Source organism: Thermobia domestica, chromosome 7, assembly GCF_964235325.1.
Source record: "Thermobia domestica chromosome 7, izTheDome1.hap1.1, whole genome shotgun sequence".
Classification (NCBI taxonomy): Eukaryota; Metazoa; Arthropoda; class Insecta; order Zygentoma; family Lepismatidae; genus Thermobia; species Thermobia domestica.
The window spans coordinates 39,738,142-39,761,475 of NC_137460.1; the positions used below are offsets into that span (position 1 = coordinate 39,738,142).

The 23,334-nt window shown below is 37.0% G+C and overlaps 1 long non-coding RNA gene across 6 annotated transcripts in view; it reads right to left on the reverse strand.

The window, feature by feature from the left end:
* Nucleotides 1-1,457: 1,457 nt before the first annotated feature.
* LOC145690020 (uncharacterized) overlaps nt 1,458-23,334 on the reverse strand; it is a 449,583-nt gene continuing 427,706 nt past the window's right edge. For all 6 annotated transcript variants that reach the window (XR_014132140.1, XR_014132139.1, XR_014132141.1 and 3 more), the window contains one exon: nt 1,458-1,508. This is a non-coding gene — a long non-coding RNA (uncharacterized LOC145690020). The remainder of the gene's footprint in view (nt 1,509-23,334) is intronic.

A 23,334-nucleotide genomic window follows, 5' to 3' on the forward strand; every position in this document is an offset into this window, starting at 1 on the left:
TATTATTATTATTATTATTATTATTATTATTATTATTATTATTATTATATTTGAAGTATAATTAAATATCATGACATTATTAGTTTTAATTAACTTAATTGAGCTGAAAATTAAATATTGATCTCGAAAAATTAACTATTAAGTTTATGCATTCTGTACCTCTCTAAAGTAGTAAATGCTGGAATGGTTTCAAGGCTGTTTCTGAGAAAATACTTTCTTTAAAATAATATTAAAAATTATCGAAAGATTTTCGAAACATTTGAGTAGAGTCGAGATTTTTACGAGCAGTCTCGACTCGAAAATTCGAGTCGAGAAATACGTTTGTCTCGACTCGTCTCGAATTTTACAAAATATGTCTCGACTCGTGCGCATCCCTACTCCACAAGAAGCTAAGCCGGTGTTGTGATAAGGAAACCTTTGATGCTCCACTGTAAGTAGAGAGAGGTAAGGTTCCCGGAAGGCTCCACTGCAAGCTAGAGGCTTTGGGTTTAGTTGAGGTGCTTCCAGGGCTCCACTGCAAACAAAGAAAATTGATCTGACGAGTCGAAACTGATGTTTGGTGTTGAAATCCTTGCGGTTATATACGTGCTTCAGGTGAGGCGGTAGCGCTGTTGTTTCTCTGTCGTCACATGACCAGTGGTGTCGCTGTTGCCTCCGACGTCTGCAGCTTTAGTACTTCGTAGCACATGGTTGATGTTTGTAAATAGAAACACATGTCGGGTGTTTGTACACATAACCATGCGGAATATTATAATATAAAAGTATAGTTTATGCTGTTAACATTCGAATAATTCATTTCTCAAATATTCATCACTTGATTATTCGAATAAGTCTTCTTATAATGAATAATTAATTATTAGAACGTTTGTTCATGTAACGGATAATTATTTCAACAATTATTCGAATAATTTTAGCAGCACTAGTACAGAGAATTGCGTTCTCTGTGAAGATTGATTCCTTTCGCAATTATGCATCGAAAAAACATACAGAATGTTGTAAACTGCCAATGTTGCACGTAGGCTGCATTATAATGGGGTTATTAATAAACGAGTAATCCTCTTAGTCCTAACTTATAACCGGATGTCCGCAACTAACGAGGCTATCACCTGAAAGTTTGTACACAAGTTTTCTTAAATATTACACTGTGAAAAATAAATAAATATAAATAAATAAGAATAAATTGCTAGAGCCCAAAGAACTAAAAAAAGAATTATGGAATACCTAAAGAATTATGGAGTACTTCTCAGCAAATATTAATTTATCCTTCTATTACAGCTGCCTAGTTTCCAGTTTAATCATTTTTTGTACAACAAAGCAAAAATATTAGGTATGCTACCTACCTCGGGTCTATTGCATTAATGTCTCCACTACCATGTTAATTAAACTGGCTATCACGTCCTTTCAAAAAAGACAACGACAAGTATATTTTCAAACAGAAATAATTTCTTTAAACTTACCTTTCAGAATATCACATTCTTGATCCGTATCAGTCATCGTGGAACTTTCTCCTGAAAAGAAAAATTAAGACAAAATTATTTTTCATTTCGTTATGTCTTGTTATTGTTATTATTATTACCTTTAACATTATTATTTTATTATAACTTAGCAAGTACGAGGTTTAAGCATTTTCTTTAAGCACAATAATATTGAACAAACATTTCCAACATAATCTTATTGTTATATCACATAAGAATAAGGAAAAAGAAAAAATAAATAATAGCATTAACCCATATTGCACTGGCCGAAAATTATTTCAAATACAGGGGAGTCTCGTTAATTCCAAATATTGGATAACTCGAACGAAAGTCTATTTCCCTTGACTGTATTGAAAACAATGGTAAAAAAAGAAATCGTGGGCAAACTGAACATTTGAATCTCTTATTTGGATAACTGTCAGCAATAAAATACAAGAATTTTAGTACTGGACTGATTGCGAACAGAAGAATGAACTTACAATTGGTTTTCAGTTATCCAGAGGCAGCTGTAGGGAAGAGTGACACAAAAACACAATCTATCTGATGATAAAGAAGATAAAAAGCAGATCGGCGAAGAAGTAAAGAAGAACAAGTGCCAACCTTATTTGAAGCTTCCGAAATGTTTGAGAATGTTGAATGTGATGATTCATTCTTAAGATGATCTGTTGAATATTATTACTCAACGCACTACACACAATAAATGAAATTAAAGGTTTTGTTAGTAGTCTACAAACAATCAACTCAAACCAAACGAAGATCACGAACTTCTTTATCTGAGAACGGTTATTACTCATATATGTGTGTTCGTGTGTTAATTCACTGTATATGATACTGTACTTTTCCATGCTACGTGTGTCTTAATTTCTGTACGAGTGAATGTCGTTTGTTTGTTTGCGGTATTGTTTCACGCATTAATATGCTCCCTTAAAGGCAAAGTCTACTGCATATTACTTTTTCCACGTGGGTACAGAGATTCGTTCGCTTAGATATTCAGCCATGCATATTTTGTACGATAAAACGAACTTTATTCCTGTTCACTTGGACTTCGAACTATTAAAAAGACTCTGCTGCATATTTTACACCTGACTTTACAAAATGTTAAAAAAAATGCCCATATGACGCTGAGTTTGATAGAAAAAAAGAAAAACGTAATCTAGTTCAAAGGATAAGCGAAACGATAACATTATATTTCGTTGGAATTGTAAAAAGGTTTGTAACGTTATTTCGAGTTTAATGTTAGCTCTATCAGAAATTAAGGTTCTTCGCAAACTAATCTCCACTTATCTGAATTTCAGCAGTGGCGTATTTTATGGACAACCGAGGATACCGGCGGTAGCCCTACAACATTAATAAAAAAAAAAAGGTAATATACATATATAAATTAATTTAAAATAATATGTTTACAGTTTATTATATTCTTTTCATGGTGCTTGTTTTTCTATATTTTTTTTTCCAAGGTGGATACGTACGTAGATACAACCATTAACGCTTTGAACGCAAGTCCCTCTCACTTTCTTACGAGACTAGCGATACGGTAACACTCTAGGATACTACACTCTACTGCCAGCAGAAAGAAACATATAGCTGCTTGCGCGCTCACGTTGGTTCCGCAGTAACAATGTGCTATAGTGCGTCCAGTAAGAGAACGTCTCTGACAGCTCGCAGTGACATTGCCACTACTCGCTTGTCAAGGTTTTTTTCGGTGCAACTGTAGTGGCAATTTAATTAATGGTATAAGACAGAGTGATCGTGGTTGGTAACACTGGTATCAAAGTAGGGGCTGCAATGTCCCACCGCATGTGGTAAGAAACGTCAGAGACCATCTCTTATTGGCCGTGCTATAGCGATCTACGAGCTGGCAACTAGGCAGGTTGCCAGCCCGCAGACAGTAGGGTCTATTGTAGATTGGAGAACGTGTTAACTTCTATTACTCTGATGAGCGTTGTGACTGATATCTAGGCGGAAAGTGAAATGCTACGAAGAAAATTATCATTTTTAAAAATTTTTGTTACAAAGTAAATTGATTATAGAACGTTTATTTATAAGTAAGGGCGCCGATCCTGGGGCCCGGAGAAGGGGGGGGGCGAGCCCCCACAATGCTCATGTGGGCCCCTGTATTTTTATGAATATGTATTGTTATATGTATTTATAATGTTACAGAGAAATCGGCGCCCATATTTATAACGCTAAACTGAATTCAATAATGGATTTAAAGCCAAATAGCAAAATCACTATACATACTTCGTGATGCAAATTGATGAACGAAAAATATTGTACGGGGTAACCGGGCACATTCTTTAACCGTTTGCGTTAATACAACGCAAAATTTGTAATTTAGGTAGCTATAAGTATTATAACGACTGTCTGCATTTTTGCGTTTAGTTGCTGTACTCAAAATATTTGCGAAGACTGGTACGGAATGACAACCAACATAAGTAACAGAGACGACTCTTGAAAGAAGTGACATTGGTAAAAATTAACATTTTATGAATGCAATCCACGACAGGTTAACTGTGCAAAGGTATGATGACATTTCATTTACAGTGGAAAACACTAATGGTCTCGAAACAAAAGTTCAAAGAAAACACATCAACCACTATTTATTCATTGTTATGCATATTTTGTTTATTATTATTATTATTATTATTATTATTATTATTATCAGTAATAATAATAATAATAATAATAATAATAATAATAATAATAATAATATACAAGGTCAGTACTAGCCCATTCCGCCAAACCAGTATACACCATTGAATTTCAGTGAACAACGTATTGGAGAACTTGAAAACTTGAGATACTGAATCAGATATTACCAGCAAAGTGCTCTTCCATGAATTAAACTGCTTTCAATACCCATTGTGTAGTGAATAAATTTCAGTGCCCAACAATTATGATGTTTATAAGTAAAAAAATTTAGGAACTATTTTATTTAATAGAATTTTCAAGATACTATCTGAGTCACTTTCTACATTCTTGATATTTTTCATTGTGCTTAATTATTTATTAAACTACGAAAACGTGGCGGTGAGCTTAATAGAGACCCTTAAATCTTTTCAGGTGGTGAAGTTATGGCAAGCAGAAGTTAGTAGCAGAAGAAATACATTTATAAACTAAGAGGCTCGTAGTTAGCCCTAGTGATTTGGGACGGGCGGAAAGGGGGGGGGGGGAATTAAAAATTCTAATCTATTTTTGGTCTACATCAATAATTACTCAGCTCCTGTATGCGTGGTAACCGTAATTCTCATTGTATTACTTCATTCTTGCTTTCTACTATTACTACTACTACTATAATAATAATAATAATAATAATAATAATAATAATAATAATAATAATAATAATTTAGAAAGACACAACAATATTGCAAAAAGCATTCACCAGTTTTTGGTACATAACATGGAATTAATCAGCGATATCAAGCCATATTACAAATACCAGTCAGGTCCAGTACTGAAAATGATAAATACAAACTCTACTGCGATCGAGATGTAGAAATCAGAACAGATGTAGCGGTACCTGCAAACAGACCCGACATCACTATTATCAATAAGATGGACCAAGAAGTAACCATCATATATGTGGCAGTACCATTGACTCATATCTACAACATTCAGTACGAAAATAAACAAATATAAACAAATATATAACTGGCTGACAAAATCAACCAGTTATGGAAATGTCAGAAAGTTATACTAAGTCAAATCATTATCTCAAATACAGCAACTATTCCTAAAAGTATTATGACAACTTGAACAGATAAATGCAAAACACCTCCTAACAAATCTACAAAAATCAGTAATACTGGACACCTCTCATATGGTCAGGGAGTTATTTGGAAAGGAGCTCTTCAAGTATTCTGCACTTGTCAGAGACGGTCATCAGATTAGTAAGCTGAAGCCGGTTTAAACCAAGATGCAGCAATAATAATAATAATAAAAATAATAATAATAATAATAATAATAATAATAATAATAATAATAATAATAATAATAATAATAATAATAATAATAATAATGGGAATTTCAAAAACGTTTCTTAACTCATTATACAAATAAACTGAACAAAGACCAAGACTTCTATTGAATGTCTGAGTATCTCAAAATACAAGAGATAGTCGACATGTATGAATCAAGCCTAGTTCGTACAGCTGCTCTAATAAGCTACGTTACGCTATTAACTGCACTAGTTATTCTCCCAAGCCCCTTAGGCTCACTGTATGCTATAGGCCAAAATGGCGATTAATTAAAAGTTCTAATTGTTCGCATATAACTTTTTTAAAGTTTGCTCAACTAACTTGCAATTACGTAAATATTAACGCTTAAATCTACATACGGTACGCAATATTAATGGTAGTATACATATGCTTTATGTGGGTTGGCGGTAAAGCTTGTTAAATGTTACACCGTTCTTCAAGTAAACAGTAACAAGCACCACAGGTGAACGCCCTACCACTGAGCCACCGCGGCCCAGTTATATGGGGATTATATCTGTCATACGATATTCATTATTCAAGCATCCGTTTCTTCGAAAACGGATACGAGGATACTAACAAGGAAAGGACATGATCCGGACATCCGATTCAAACCTAGTCCATTCGATAACGTAAAAGATTAGAAATAACGTAAGTAAAACGCTAATAGTCACCGCAAGGATTTACTTACTTACGTTATTTCTAATTATTATCACTGTTCGCAATACAATGATAATAAAAAAGATATGTTTATGCACAAAAAATTAGGTGCCACGGACAACGGAGTAAGTCCCTGGGGCCCATTAACCCTGTTAGTAGAAAGAAAATCATAGACTCGCAGTGAAATAGCTATTGCATCAACACTGTACATGGGAAAGTCATGGTTTATAGTTCATTCTCTTCAGCATGAAACAAGCTTTCCAGAGGAGCTATGTATTGGGGCTCATAATGTACTTGAACAGGGAAAATTGGAAGAATATCGGGAAATTTCCCTGCAGAAATCCCTCCAAATCAAATTTGGCCTCCTCTGGAGTGGCCCCGGGTAAAAGCACACAATCCAAATGTATTTCGAAAAATACTATAGGGGATAAGAAATGACTGTACCAAGGTTTATATTGATAAGACAGGATAGGTATGAGGGGAAAACGTGTATTGGTATTCAAGCTTTTTCCTCATATCTATTCCGTCTATCAACACAAAACTTGGTACAGTCATTTTTTTAACCACTATAGTATTTTTCGAGATGCATTTAAATTGTGTGCTTTTACCCGAGGCGACTTCAGAGGGGGCCGAATTTGATGGGAGGGATTTCTGCAGGGAAATTTCCCGATATTCTTCCAATTTTTCCTGTTCAAGTATGTTATGGGCCCCAATACATAGCACCTCTGGAAAACTTGTTTCATGCTGAAGAGAATTAACTATAAACCATGATTTTCCAATGTGCAGTGTTGATGCAATAGCTATTTCACTGCGAGTGTAGGATTTTCTTTATACTAACAGGGTTAATGGGTTCCAGAGACTTACTCCGTTGTCCACGGCACCTAAGTTTTTGTGCATGAACATATCTTTTTTATGTTTATCGAATGGACTAGGTTTGATTCAAATGTCCAGATGACAGGTTCATGTCCGTTCTATGTAAGCATTTATCCGGGTGTTAGGTTGGTGTTGAATGAAATGTCGGGTACCAGTCAACGCAGGGATGTACTGAGGCTACGCGTCTAACGTCACAAACTCAGTACAATTCCAGCAAACAGACTGATGTACACAAATAGTAAAAAGCAATGCGTTGCTAAACAGGGTCGTACGAAAGTGCACCATGAAAAACACACAATATCGAGTGATTTTTCTTTAGAAATTCGAAATCGAAACCTGCACAGCAGACTGCAAGCAAATTATTAACAGCATGTCAAGTTAAAAATACAGTAATTTTTAGAGAAGTTACACATCTGCGAAAAGGATATGGCTTCTTGATATTACCAGTTTCAAGTTAAGCTTTTATAGTTTGCATCTTCATGTAACTGCAATGTTATGAAGGACGGAACCTACTATTAGTGGGCTCCAAACCGCAACCAGGGCGTGAATTTGGTGCAATTGGCGAATTAATAGTTTATCAAACAAGATCAACCTTCAGAGTATAGGTCATTACACACCACACCATCTCATCTTTGAGAGAGATGGACAACGAGTCATCCACCCCGGAAGACCTTTAGTCTTGTATTACTGAACCTACCTGTCAACCTCTTTGAATTTCAGTTTTCTTCCTTTGATGTTAAAGGGGAAAGAAACACATTCTACCACTTCCTTCACTGGCTACCACATTCTACCACTTCCTTCTGTACTAGTTGCGTTAGATAAATGGCCTTGAACCTACATTTGAGCAGAATTCTCGAAGAAAACAATAAACTTAACCTGACTCAATAGACAATTTGACTAAAACTCAAGGTTTATGCTTCTACTCGATCCATTATACAGATATTTTGAATAATTTTCGAATGTGACACCTCCTGTTTTCATTTCACTTTTGACTTTTCTGAGACATGACTTTGACAAGACATTTCAACCTTCATTTGACTTTTCGACAGTTTTATGTCTACACAATATGCATAATTCGTCTAATCTTGACTAAACTTGGTACGGACACAGACCTTGGCCTGGTTAGTATGTACGTGATATAATTACCTATGCACACCTTTAGTTTCTGGGTTATGGCTCATCCAAATTGGGGCTTACGCTACGTCAAATTTTCGAAGAAAAAAGTACTTAATTTCTATTTAAAACTAGCTCTATGATCTATAGAACCCGAAGATTCAACGTCGCATTCAGAAAAGCTCTCTATTTGCTTACTATACTTAGCCAACTGGATTCAGTTTCTACTTTGCATTTCTATTTCTGCAAGAATAGAATTTCCATCTTAATATTGTCCTCCCACTCTGCGCCTAGGTCTTCCTAATAGTCTTTTTCCGATTAGGTTTGCAGTTAAAATTTTGAAAGCGTTCCTAGCTTCTTCCATTCTGCCCACTTGAGCCTCCAACACTTGATCACCCTAACAATGTTAGGTAAATAGTATAAATGTTACAGTTCCTCGTTATGATGCTTCCGCTATTATCCGTTATCGATCCTATTGGATCCGAATATTCGCCTCAGGATTTCATTTTCAGATACTTTCAGTTTGCGTTCTTCCCTCAAAGTAGGTGACCATGTTTCGCAACCATACAGCACAACAGACATAACTGCTATTTAAAACAAGAATTACGGGGAATTACATGGAACGAACCTTTTCAACGTTATCTTGTTAAATGTCAAGAAAATGCACTGTATGCTTATAAGAAGAAGGAGTGTTATGTTCAATCAGGAAACTTAATAGCAGTCATCGTTTTAGCTTCCTGTTAACCTTGAAAAGTAAGCTTTGTAGCTACAAGTTCATTAAGATCTTTACGTTTCTGTCTTTTCATTTCGTTTTAAGTCACGATATTATGACTAGTTTTGCGTAAAAAGTCAAGCTGACGAACCACCGCCACAATTCTCTGTTCTATATGCAACGATTGAAACTCCAGCTGTGTAATCAGTGAACCAACTCTTAATGACTTATGAATGCGATTTAACTCTGAAATTTCAGAGAAGATACTTTTCTCATTTCAGTGGGAATCAGTTGACTGTATCGCGAGGTAAAATCGTCTTTTGAAGCGGTTCTCTCGTTATTACAGCGAATCCGTACTGGAAAATCAATACATATTCCATGGTTAAAGTGGGTAGCAGCACGAGCATTGACTGCAAGTAATGGCACTTAAAGACTGCACCCGAATGGCATCAGTGACGTCTTTACATCATAAAGCTTACTCCTTGGTGGAAGCCAGTTTAATGGGGAATATATACCAGGAGTTTTAAGAGGCGTTGCCACATAGGAAGAGCATTATCAGAGAAACGTGTGTGCAATACTAAAGGAAAAACGAAATGAGGTAAGATTGAACGTAATTTGTTCGAAGTAAGGGTTCACTGTACTATTTCCAGTATCTACAAGAGGAGTATTAACTGCCTTAAAAACAAGTTCCCCTTCCACAGTTTTACAAGATTTCACGTCTTCTGTAAACAACGGTGTCTAGAACCTGTTTTATATACAAAATACAAGTTTAGTATTACCAGCATAGAACATGTAAAGACATTCTAAAACTTGTAAACACTTGAGGCAGCCTTTGAATGAAATTATCGTCCGTATCTAATCGAAATATCTCTTTTCATACCTCTTATCAACAAAGTATCAAACGACAAACTACGTATACTGAACAGTATTTCTTTACTATCAATTTTGAAAAGAAACCAGCTAATGGTCCACCCTACAAATTACATACTTTTGGTAAGAATTTTAGTTGGCAATAAGTTTGCATGTTCAAAGCCTCTCTCGATTTTCAATGAAGCAGAATACATCATGAGACCTTCTTGTGACCGCCTTTGAACTGTACAGTGAGCATCACTAAGTCCAGTAACACTATTGATGTTTACGTTTGCACTGTATTGTTAACAGATTTTTGTTAAGGCCACTTTTCTTGTGCTTATTCACCATTAAATGTGATTATTTTCCGTTGACGACATCCAATGTTTGACGGAATATGGAAGAAAACCTAGTTTCTCGTGCATGCATACACTGATTACAATGATTGGTCATACCAAAACGTGGTCTTTCATAAATTTGAAGGGAGAAAGGAGGTAATTAGGGCAGAAGTCTACGCGGATACAAAATCACATCTCCATCAACTATGGTTTCAACAATGGTTGCTAACACAATAATTGTAAATATATGCTTTGTAATTTTGTAAATCCTACTCTTGCAGTTGTAAATAACTACGCTAACTAAAATGCAATATAAAATCCATGCAGACACACGTTACGAAATTAATGCAAAAAATAAAAGTTACTGTTCTCTCAAAAACGGATTTCTGGTTAGAAAACTGGGTCGTTGATAACATTGTCTCTCTCAAATAATTTCAGACTATATCGCATAAAAACAGAAAAAAGAAAAACTTGTCTTTATTCAGAATGCAAAACTGAGAAGATAAAGTGTTATTGCCAGAGCCAACTCAACACAAACTTTCATAAACAAGCGGAGCATAGTTGGTGAACCGAACTCAGTAGCTCCCAACGCTCATAGCTGTGCAACACAGCCTCTGTTGCCAAACCGAGCCTGTCGGTGGCTGACCAAACACAATGATATGTATTCTTTACGTGATAGGCTACTTGCCCAACAAATTTCGTTCCGATCTGACCAGTAGTTACCGACAAATGAAGCACAACATACAAGTCGAGCCGAGCTTGTCCCTGCCCGAGCTCGGCAACCAAATATAGCTATATTTATTCCTTAGGTGATGAGCTACTTGCTCATCAAATTTGCTTTAGATTGGGCTAGTAGCGAGAAATGGGAAAAAAAATGAAATTAAATCTTTGAGTTTTACGTCTCACGCTTATGCCGGCTAGCATGAAGGAGACGGTAATGATGAAGTAATGAATGAAATGGTGGAATGAAGAAAGTGGGAGGAAACGGGAGAACACAGAGAAAACCCACGCACATGATGTTTGTCTACCACAAAGTTCACTTGGCGCGAGCTGGGAGCGAGAAATGAAGTACATACACATGCACAACTGAAGTGAAACTATAGGTTCCTGTATGCTTACGCCGGAAGCTAAAAAGTAAAATTTCAGCAAAAAGGAAAGTCAATGAACATCGTTTTGGTGTTGATCCGAAACGGTACAAAATATACTTTATTAATATTAGAAGTCAATAGTGCTTCGAAAATGATCACAATTGTTTTTGTCTTTTGCGAGCATCCGCAGTTGTATTTATATCCGGGCAAGAAAATGAAAATATATCCACAAAAAGCTATATCGATGAGGATACCCGAATCTGCGCAGACCTCTAGAGGGAATACCTCTCTGCCTTCTTCAGTTAATAAACACTAAGATGTATTGCCCAATGACAAGTCTACATGCGTTTGAAGAACTTACGAGGGAACCTATCCAAGTGTCACTCTGACTTCGAGTCGAGACTATGGCCGTTGGATACATTGTCCTAAAAGAACATAACACGAAAAGGGATACATCCTCGATCGCAACGTTGCGGACATATAAGCGAGAAAAGTTAGAAATTGAGCTCCATACTATACATTACAAAGTCGGATTCCGGGTCAGATTTTTCGGAAACGGTCGGGTAAGGAAACTCAGCGAATACATATTAAATTAGTGTGGGGAGCCAATACTTTTGATTGAAAAATTTGTGTCCCAGGGGCACTCGCAGGGTCCCAGGCGAGGTCCAACTCAAAATTTTGAAATGGAACTGGGGTCAAGTAGCATATTGTATGAAAGCTATTGTTAAATAAAAGAAGATAGATCAAATCTCAACTCTCTACGATAACCAAAGCAAATTGCTGCAGAATATCTCTCTCAAAAGCATCCTCCGATATATTTTATTTCTGCACCATTATTCCAGTTTTCTCCAACCCCACTCCTCTCCAAGTTGCCTCACAGTTTCAAGGTCACTCCTATTCGTCTTTACCATCATGTTTCTCGTTCAGCAAATCCTCGTATGTATCTGGGGTCCCGATGCGCGAAACATATATCGTTGCCTTTTGACCTTCTCACCCTCCACGACGGTTGCGATTGACAATGTATCCTTTCTCTTCTAGGACACGAAATCCAATGGTCATGGTTATTCTATGGTCCATTGGTCATTCGAAGTCACACTTATACTTGGATAAGGTCCGTTGTGCGACTCTGTGCGAGACTGCAGCAATTTGCTTTAATCCAATACCTTGCACTTTTAAACGTGTTTTTTTCTGTTTTGTTACTGTCGCAACTGAACGGATTTAGAAGCGTGACCATAAATGTTCTGATGTAGGTTGTATTGACATTTGACCGGTTGCCCATTTGCACAGGGTTATCGTAGAGAGTTGAGATTTGTTCTATCTTCTTTTATTTAACAATAGCTTTCATACAATATGCTACTTGACCCTCGGTTCCATTTGCAAATTTTGAGTTGGACCCCGCCTGGGACCCCGCGAGTACCCCGGAGACACAAATTTTTCATTCAAAAGGTGCTGGGCTCCCCACACTAATTTGACATGTATTCGCTGAGCTTCTTTACCCGACCGTTTCCGAAAAATCTGACCCGGAATCCGACTTTGTAATATATAGTATGGAGCTCAATTTCTAACTTTTTACGCTTATATCTTCGCAACGGTTGCGATCGAGGATGTATCCCTTTTCGTGTTACGTTCTTTTAGGACAATGTATCCAACGGCCATACTGTCGAGTCGAAGTCAGACTTACACTTGGATAGGTTCCCTCGTTAGTCTCAGATTCGATTCCTTGTAGAAACTGAGATATCAGTATTGGCCAGGGCTTTGAAACAATTGGAAAGCTAGCTGAATTATGGAACTTGAAGTTCCGAGTCAGAAAGAAAGTCAGTCGGACGATGTGCAACTAAAGATAGTCTGTCCGACTATTGCTATTCGTGACAGGGAATTAACGCTGAAAATCAAGCCTCAGACCATAAACCTGAATCAATGGTACACGCTAACAATTCGACAACTCAGGGATCGCCAAGAACATCACTGCAAGAATTAAGATTCAAATTTTAAGCTGGTATACACAACTGACTCCTAGTTGATCACTTATACCAAATGAATAAAATGACCTCACAGCAGAGATTTTCCTGACATGTTTTTTGCGGAGCACTGTCCCCCGGAGACCAAAATAAAACGTCTATAATATAATAATAAGTAGAATAGTGCCGTGTAAAAATAATATGTGCCCCTCCGAATACCAAGTGTGCCCCCGGAACATTTTTTTTTTTTAAAGGAACATTGATTCATAGTGGCATTGTACAGAATAGGAGTACCGTAAGAGGAATTACTTAGCACTTCAGGGGTAACTTTGCACAAAATATGAAGAGTTACACAGTCCTCTGTCGGTAAAACCATGAGCTGTAAAGAGAAAGTTTCAACTCCCACCGTAAGATAGCACATCTAACTTTTTAACATCAGTTCTAATTACCCGGAGGATTTGTTGGTGTAGAGGTATGCAAAGCAGTCACTGTAAAGGCCGACAAAATTTGAAAGATATCACCTACAAGTATTTCTGTCAAAGTTAAGTCAGTTTCGTAGAATACTACTATGTGTAATGGGACTTTGAAGCAATAGGGGTCAATCCATCTGAAGTAGTTCAAAGATTCGGAAGAAGGTTGCTCGACCATCTCCGAAAATTATAAAACTTTCAGTGTGACGAACTTTGTGTATGAGAAGGTTAATAACATCGTTCACGTTGTCCTATGTACAAGTGTTTCTGAATGGCGACCATCTTTGTTGTCGATGGAGTGCCATTTTTTGCATTTGCAAGCGTTTACGAAAACTACAGTTGCTCCGGACGTACGTATCAGAAGAACTCCAAACAAGAACGAATGTTTAGGGCAAAGACTGAAATACACGGAGAACATACATTCTTGCTTCTAAATAAATATGCAGGGTTCCAAACTAATACATGAAATCATTAGGAAAAAGTACAGAAAATTACACTTTTAAAGAGGCTGTATTTTGGGATGGCACAAAGTGGAGGGTTCATAAGTTTTGTGCTGAATACTATTGCATGTAAAGAGTCTTCAGAAATATCCACAGCTATGATACTACTGGCATCGTAGATTTATGGGGGTCTGAAAGTTGTAGTTTGTGATTTTGATGCCATTTTGGGGGCGTAATATCTCAGGAGGGCAAAGTGCTATAAAAAAAAAAAACTGTTGCTTAGGCCACAAAGAAATTCTGTATGCGAATAAACTATTGCAAAAAAAAAAAAAAAATCACGAGTGATATTGCATGGAGAAAAAAGTGAGGACATGGTAAAAACGCGAAGAAAGCACTCGCGTGACGATGTTCTTAGCCCTAAAAGATTTAAATATTTTGATATGTTTGATGCTAGATCTCAAAAACTACCCATGGTTCAGGAATTAGGCCCGCTTTTTTTAGTGTTCAGTTGTGGAAAACTTGCGAGTGGCGTTTGTTCCATCTTTCTAGCTCCATGATCATTGCCACGTCTATATGGTAAGGGGTTAGCTCCCCCTTGCACCCACGACACCCATCGTGGAACTGGATCGCGGTATTAAGGCACTTAATGTATCAGCAAAGTGTCATTGAAATCCAATCCCAGTTACGAAAGTTAGTGTGTTCTCAAGGTTGCGTTACCCTATCTATCCTGTCCTGCTGAAAATGGCGTATTTGATTGTTGTTCCCCTTCTCTTCTATAGCATTGCAGCAATAGCATGTAGTAGCTGTAATTACAAGTTCTCGCAATTATACGATTTAAGCAGTGTTGCAAGCTTCAGCAATGTTTATTATATCTCTGGAACGGTTTGAGATATCGAAGTGCTGTAAACGGCAAAATAATTTACACGTCCATTACAAACCATACAAGTAACTAGATATGATACTTATCTAAGCATTTTATCGAAATAAATGCTTTCAAAAAATTTTCAAACCCTGGTAACTTCGTTCCTATTTATCCAGAATAAGTCATACCATAACTATGGTATCCAACACTACAGTACTTTCGATGTACTTTATCCTGTGTATTTCAGAGGCTTCCGAACTTCGGATGTTTGCGATACGATAACATCCTTAGTTTGCAACACTGAGTAATAAAAGTAGTATTTTAAGATTACGTTTGACACGTTGATTTTAAGTATATCATAATCTGACGTAGTGCTATTTGAAAAAAATATATAACTATATTGGATTGGCAACACTGTTGAAAAAAATGAAATCTTTGAGTTTTACGTCCGACGGTTATGCCGGTTAGGCTAAAGGAGACTGTGATTATGAGAAATGAGTGAAATGAAGAAAGTGGGAGGAAACGGGAGAACCCCGAGAAAACCCACGCACACGGCAACACTGTTGAGTCTTTCTGTTTAATATATACAAAGATGTTCCATTTCTTATAGTTGCTTCGTGCAAAGTTTCACTTTTCTCTGTCGTTTGGTTTGTCCGTTATAGCGGATGATCAAGACAAATTGTCCACTCTGTAGACGTGGGAATGATCATGGAGCTAGAAAGATGGTACATGAGCCACTCGCAAGTTTTCTACAACTGAACTCTAACAAAAGCGGGCCTAGTTGCTGAACCATGCGTAGTTTTTTAGATCTAGCATGAAATTTGTCCAAACATTTAAATTTTTTAGGGCTAAGACCATCGTCACGTGAGTGCTTTCTTCGCGTTTTTACCATGTCCTCATTTTTTTCTCCATGTAATATCAGTCATGATTTTTTTTTTTTTTGCAGTAGTTTATTCACATACAGAATTTCTTTGTGGCCTAAGCAGCAATTTTTATTGGAAGAAGGCGACTTCAGCCTCTAATCGGCTTTACTTTGCACCGGTCCAAAATAACCCCATAGACAGGGAATTACTACTGCTGGTACCTCGTACCTTCTAATTTTAGGTAAATTTCCTATTTAGGTAGATGCCGGAATGATATTCTTGTTGGAAAATAAATTACGAACAGTGGTGGATCCAGAAAAATATAGTTTGAGAGGGGCTTCACTCAGAAAAGCTTAGTTTTATTTTAGAAATCATTAGACTTCTTTTTTGGGGGGAGAGGGTTGCAGCTTGTACGCACAGGAATGACTAACATTAGATTTTTTTTTAACAAAAATCACACAATTTGGGTGGGTTTCAACCTGAAAGCTCCCAACCCCGTAAATATTCCACTGATTATGTTTGGGATGACATTCTGGGACATAAAGACCAACCAAGGCAAATCAGTTCACGAGGATTTTTTTCTGTTCCTGAGTTGGCATTTTTGTGGGGCATATGCTACACTATCAGAATGTGGTTTTTATGCCGGTACCCGAAAATACATAATTTTCTTTACACATATCGATAATTCATACTAAGTACTGATAGTGGTACCATCATTCTAATATCAATATTTGTAGACTGCATGCAGTTTTGTGTAGTAAGTGAAATGTCGGGAATACTGAAGGAAAAATACTGCACAGGAACATTATATTCGTATGTTGAAGCGAGCGAAGTAGCTCAAGTGGTAGAGCGTTGGCTTCGCATTCGGGAGGTTGTGGGTTCGAATCCCGCTGCCGACCATCCTGACTGAGGTTTTCCAGGGTTTCCCCCAGTCCTACCAGGCAAATACCGGGATGGTACCTAATAAACAGGCCCTGGCCGATACCTTCCCAAATCCTTTCCATTGTTATTGTTGTTGTTGTTATCCAGTGTAAAATGGCCTCTGAGCTGTATCTGGTGATTGTTAAATAAATTGTTAAATTGAACACACTTTTTTTGTATGTTGTGCAAAGTATTCCTACCGATGGGGTAAATATGCACCTATGGGGTAACTATGGGTACTGAATGTTTACTAATGAACCTGCAGGAATATTTTCTTTATGCAATGATTTAGAACACTGTATTTTGAACATATAATAGCTATATATATATAGCTATTATATGTTTAAAATACAGTGTTCTAAATCATTGCGTTTGTAAGTTACATGTGATTTTCTTTAAAATTCGTTAAATCTTGTGGAAAATAACCCCGTCTTACGGTAACTATTATCAATTTCGCCTTCCTTCTTATTGGCCGTAAACAAACCAACATACCGTATAACTAAAAAGCATGCTGATTTTGTGTTGAGTTCCTAAGACACATAATCTTACTTAAAATAGTTTACCACTAAAAGTATAGCTCTTTATATAAAAGGGCCATATAAAACAACGACATTATATTCAGAGATGATGACAAAACAGAAACTACGTAATAATACTGTTATTAAGTGAACTTAATTAAATTACAGAATTGTGCTTAAACATGTGTTATGGACTTCTTCGTGACGCCAGTTCGGCTGTGTAGACTTGCAAGTTTGCAAGATGGTTGAGCTCTCGTTTCGCGAGTTGTGCAAAAAAAAAAAAAAAAAAAAAAAAAATAACTACAATCCACTGTTGCTCAGGAAAAAACAAAGAAATCCACTGTTTAACAAATCACTACTAGTTTTCTTCTGCATGCGTTATGGAGACTAGTGAATGACCCACTCTAATGAATATGAATAATATGTCCCTCCCTCTGTAAGCGTGGAAGTCAAGCATCATTAGCCAATCAGGTTACTGATCGGGAAAAGGATACAAATAGCTTTCTTTAGTGCCATTTCGAAGTAAGCTAGAACTGACAGTAATTACCTTGATCTACATTCCTATACAAGGTTGGTCTTCCCTTGATCTGAGCTATCAATGCTTTGACAGTCTTGGTATCTACCAAGAACAGAAGATTAAGATGTGGAGGGAAAAAATGCGAGTATGATGTAATAGTTTCGAAAGACACCCAGAAGCCAAAGCAACTGGTTAATGTGCGTTAGGGACCTTCAGAGAGGATTAAGGAGATTAGATTTTTGTATTATGATCAGGCAGGATATGAGTAAATAGACAGACAAGCTGTTTTATTGCTTCAGTCACATATAAAAATTAGCACATTACGGATGACTTAAGATGAAAATGATTTGTTTGAACTCTTGTCACATGAAATGAAATTTTAGCCAACTATTATGGAGACTGATAAATGCAATGAAATGATGCTAAAGTAAGACAGAACGTGTATTAGGAAGAAAATAATCTATCATGTTTTCCAATTTGATAGTAAATATGACCCAGAATCGATCCTAACATTCATCTTGTTTGCACATGAATACCACAGAAAACATGATAGAAACACAAGAAAATAAGAAACCATATAAAACTTAACGTCATTTCAGACGTTTCTTCGAGCACCGATATAGGTAGAATATCACGTTTCTAATTAGTAAATAACCATAATAGTGATTAAAATTTATAGGGTGATTATAAAGTATCGGTCCATTTCTGTGAAAAATATACAGGGTGCGGCACGTAAAATCGGCCCGTCGTAATATTCTGGTATATTGTGTTTTTGGCAACACTTAAATAATCTACCTTCCCATTAAGAGATGGCGTGTCGAGGTCGGGTCGACTTACGTGACCTGCAGCAGTCACGTGCAGCCGCAGCCAGTGAAACTTGTCGAAACCAGTTGAGAAAACGGCCTCGTTGTGTTAAGCCGGGTGAGTGTCAGTGTGTGATAATGCCGTATTCGATACCCGAGCGTGTTGCCATTGTTGAAGGGTTCATTCTCACTGGATCTTTTGTGAAAACAAAGAATTTGTTTCGGGAGAAATTTCCAGGACGTTCTGTGCCAGCAAAAAGCACCATTCAGGAATTGATTGAAAAATGGCGGCGTACAGGATCGGTTTAAAATGCTCCCAGGAACAGACGACCATCTGTCTGCACACCTGAATTAAAGATGCAGGTGAAGGAGATAATGACAAGAAGTCCTCGAAAGTCAACCAGGAGATTGAGTCAACAGGTTCATGCGAGTGAGAGAAGTTGCAGACGTGTTTTAAGGGGACTGAAGTTAAAACCGTACCGGATAAGTGTTGTGCAAGAACAGAAGGAGCCTGACCTGCAGAAGAGGGTGCATTTCTGTTCATGGCTGTTGAGCAATGTTGCCAGTGGTTTCTTGGATCCACTAATGCTCATCATGAGTGACGAAGCGTGGTTCCACCTGTCTGGGTACGTAAATTCCCAAAACAACTGGTATTGGTCGACAGAAAATCCACACGCAATCCACCAGGTACCCTTGCATGATGAGAAGATTGGTGTTTGGTGTGCCATTTCCGCCACACGCGTTATTGGATCCATATTCTTTGAGACGACAGTGAATAGTTACGTATATATGGGAATCCTGGAGGAGTTTTATACACACTTGACCGAAGAGGAGCGTCAGTTATATTACTTTCAGCAGGACGGTGCAACATGCCACACATCAGCTGCATCATTGTCCCTTGTGCATGAGATGTTTACACCAGAGAGGACAATCAGCAAAGGATTGTGGCCTCCTCGGTCACCAGACTTGTCCACGTGTGACTTTTACTTATGGGGACTGTTAAAGGGAAGGGTATACGAAACAAATCCACACACATTTGAAGAACTCAAGACCAGGATCCAGGATGTCACCAATAGCATTACAACACAAGAACTGACAAGGGTATATATGAATCTCCTCAATCGTGCTCACATATGTGTTGAAGCGGGCGGAGGACACTTTCAGCACCTGCTGTGAAGGTGAGTGGTCATATTCAATACATTACATTTCATTTATGTGTTGTAGTTAATCATATTCAATACATTACATTTCATTTTATGTGTTCACTTTACGGGCCGGTTTTACGTGCCGCACCCTGTATATTAGAAATGAATCGAAACTTTGTACTCGCCCCGGCTCAGACTCACGTGCGAAATAGCTCCCCCTTGCCCTCCTACAGAAAGCCACTAGATATATAACCATTGTTTTGTTTATGAATATGAATAGATCCATTCATTGAAATAAACGAATCCTGTTTTCTTGCGCTGGAGAAGCATGTTACAATTTGTTTCTCTGAACATTTGTTTCCTGTGACATTTCTTAGCGGCCTTCATATTAAGAGCAAAATAAAACTAGCATATTTTTTCTATTCTTTGGTTTCATAGTACTATACACCATAAAAGTAAAATTAAATTGATACATTTTCGAGAACACAGCGAAAATGCTACTATGGTTGTGTAAAAATACAAAGCTAAAAATGTGTTGATACATTCAGTTGAAGAATTCATTATGACGATTATATCGTTGCATGAGAACCAGAGAAACATAACTCCAAAAATGCAGTTTACGTTTTCTTCATGTTTGAACATAATTTTGAAAGCCCCACTTGGTGTAAATGGAACAGAACGCCATCTGTTCTCCTTGTCGATCATCTGTTGTAATGTAGCTCAATTACTATCTTAATAAAAACATATCTTTCTAAGAAAATAATACTTTTGTCCTCTCACCTGTAAATCTACGAAAATGGAGTTAACGTTCCTCTGTTTCTTATGCGACGATATATAATATGATCATGACGCATATTTCAGTTAGAAACATCATATCAGAGAATTTTACAAACTCATTCCGTAGTATTAGCTGAATTCTAGGATATTATGCTTTGGATTAACATTGATCTAGAACTAACACATTGTTCATTGTTCTTGTATATTAACAAAAAATAAAACATAAAAAGTCAATTCATCGTAAGAAAGAGAGTGCAGAAAACCTGATAAACTATGCAGATTACCATCATCATAAACAACCATTGTTATAGTGCTAGACGAAGATTCAACTATTTGCAAGCAACACTATGGAATGGACAATTCTTTATGGTGCTTGGTTACACCATGTTGTCATGTGGTTCTCGAGTAAAAGAGCAATGTAGTCACGTGACGAAGGTGGAGTTCATTACAACTTCCTCGTTAGTATTTTGCTTCTCGTTTGAGTGAACCAGACGGACAAGTGTTATATTATTACAAAAACCCTTGTTTTGGAAATAAATTCGTCCTTCACTTGAACCTCATAATGTTTCAACGCACTTCGCAAGTGCCAATTCTAAGAGGCCTTATATAGGGAGTTCCATGTAGGATGCTGAATTTTAAAATTAGAAACAAGCATAATTTCATGAAAAAGGTTATATTTTGCATACATGTAATTAGTAACATCTCACATTTAAATATGAAGTAAAATGTCAGACATATGTCCATCCCTCTGAATCTGCATACATTAACCCGTTTATGCCGAAAGTATATACATATTTTTTTTGTCACAGATTTTGATAATTTTCATTTATCATCATACAATGATTACATTCAAACCAATTTCAAGTTTATTTCAAAATTTTGTTTGGCTGAAGCGAAAATAGAGGGCGACCTACATATAGGACGCTAGGAAAATAAGGTATGTTTCTAAAGCTATATATGAAAGTAATACAAACAAGGTTCCTTTACATTTATTGCACTGATCATCACTGCAATCAAAATAGTATACTCATAAAGCTTAAGATTGAGATATTCTCATATAAAGCAATTAGTTTTCTTTTTTTAAAAAAAATATTTTTTTGTGAAAACCAATGAAACATTTGATATGTATACCAACATTGAAATTTACACACGTTGTTGTTTTCATATGGCAATTATAACATAGAGTTTGCTTTTCTTGTTGGGAGACATAGTGTTGATACCCGTCAAGATTGAGTCTTGTGCTAGAAGAAGTGAAGAGAATATCCCTTTGTATCCCTTTCGAGTCTCTCTTCCGTACATATCTTTCATCATTTCAAAAGTACAACGTATCAAACTGAAATAAACGGTCCCAGATGGGATCCAACTCAAAATGTTTAAATGGAAAGGGAAGTCGATTTGCATATCGTATGAAAGTTGGTGTTAAATGAAAGAAGATAAGTCTCGTCTCTTGATGATAAGCTTGTGCAAAATGGCGGTGGGTCAGAATGTCAACAAAAGTATCATTGAAACGTCTATGCCCACTACTACTAATCTGAAATGGTGAGATAGGTGAAAAAAAAAACTAGAATGTTTTAACACGTTTGTGTTGACATTTTGACCCACCGCCATTTTGCACAGGCTTATCATCAAGAGTCGAGACTTGTTTCATCTTCTTTCACTTAACATCAGCTTTCATACGAAAGTCAACTTGAATTCCTTTCCCATTTCAACTTTTTGAGTTGGACCACGTCTGGGACCCTGCGAGGGAACCTGGAACATTTGTTTTACTTTGAATCTATAGTTCTGAAATAATGACATATCCATGTTTTTGTTTTTACACCTATCCAACCGTTTCAGATTCAAACGAGTGGCCATAGACTTTGCAATGAAGATTGTGTTGATATTTTGACCCACCGCTATTTTGTACAGGGTTATCGTAGAGAGTCGAGACTTGATTTATCTTTTTTCATTTAACACCAACTTTTAATACGATATGCAAGTTGATCCCCCTTTCCATTTAAATATTTTGAGTTGGACCCCCTCTGGGACCCTGCGGGGGACCCTGGGACAATTTATTTTATTTTGATGCGTTGTACTTTTGAAATGATGAAATACATGTTTTTCTGTTTTCATATTTGTCTCACCGTTTCAGATTTTTCGGGGTTGCAACGGACTTTGTAGACACGCTTAAAGATTTTAATAAGAATGAGTAAAGTGCTATCCCCAAGCGGAATGCATGAGACCTCCCCAATTTCGGTAACCGGTTTTAATCTTACCTTGACCCAAGCTTTCAGGAAATATATACTTTGTGGGTTCAGGTTCAAGTACAACCCTAGTGAGACTCTCTTCTGTAACAGGCACGCATTTTCAACTGCTAAATCAATCATATACATAATAAGACAACTGCACCAATTTTTTGCCTCTTATTGAGGTTTGTATTGATTTATAGTTTGGTACATCCGATCGACTCTTCCCATGGTCTGATTGTACAATATTACCATAAATTATTGGTCTATCTGCACTGCCTTCGTTGAAGATTGAGACCAACGTTTAGCTTTTAAGATTACAAGCTCTGGAAACAAATTCCATTCCACTTACATACTGTAATTTCTGTTCCGTGGTCTTTGCAACTGTCAAACGACCCTCTAGGTTTCTTTTTCATAGTTTCATTACATTCTATTGGAGCCTTGAGCAACCTATTCTCCCTTATTGTACCCGTACCGTTTATATCCCACTTTTTCAGTTCAGCCAGAATGGGGAGAGTTGTAAAGAAGTTATCAAAAAGAAAATGATAGTTCGCTGATTTTCTCTCTACCAGTTTCACTGCGTATTGAAGTATTACAGAACCACCTACATCTGCATTTCCGGGATTATACTTCTTGTTTCGTCCTTAGTATGGTTCAAACCAAAGGCAATAACATAATCCTGTAAAGCCATACCGCATTTTAAAACCAAATCTAAATGGTTTTCCCACGAGAAAGTGGCGGCATCCGTGTTTG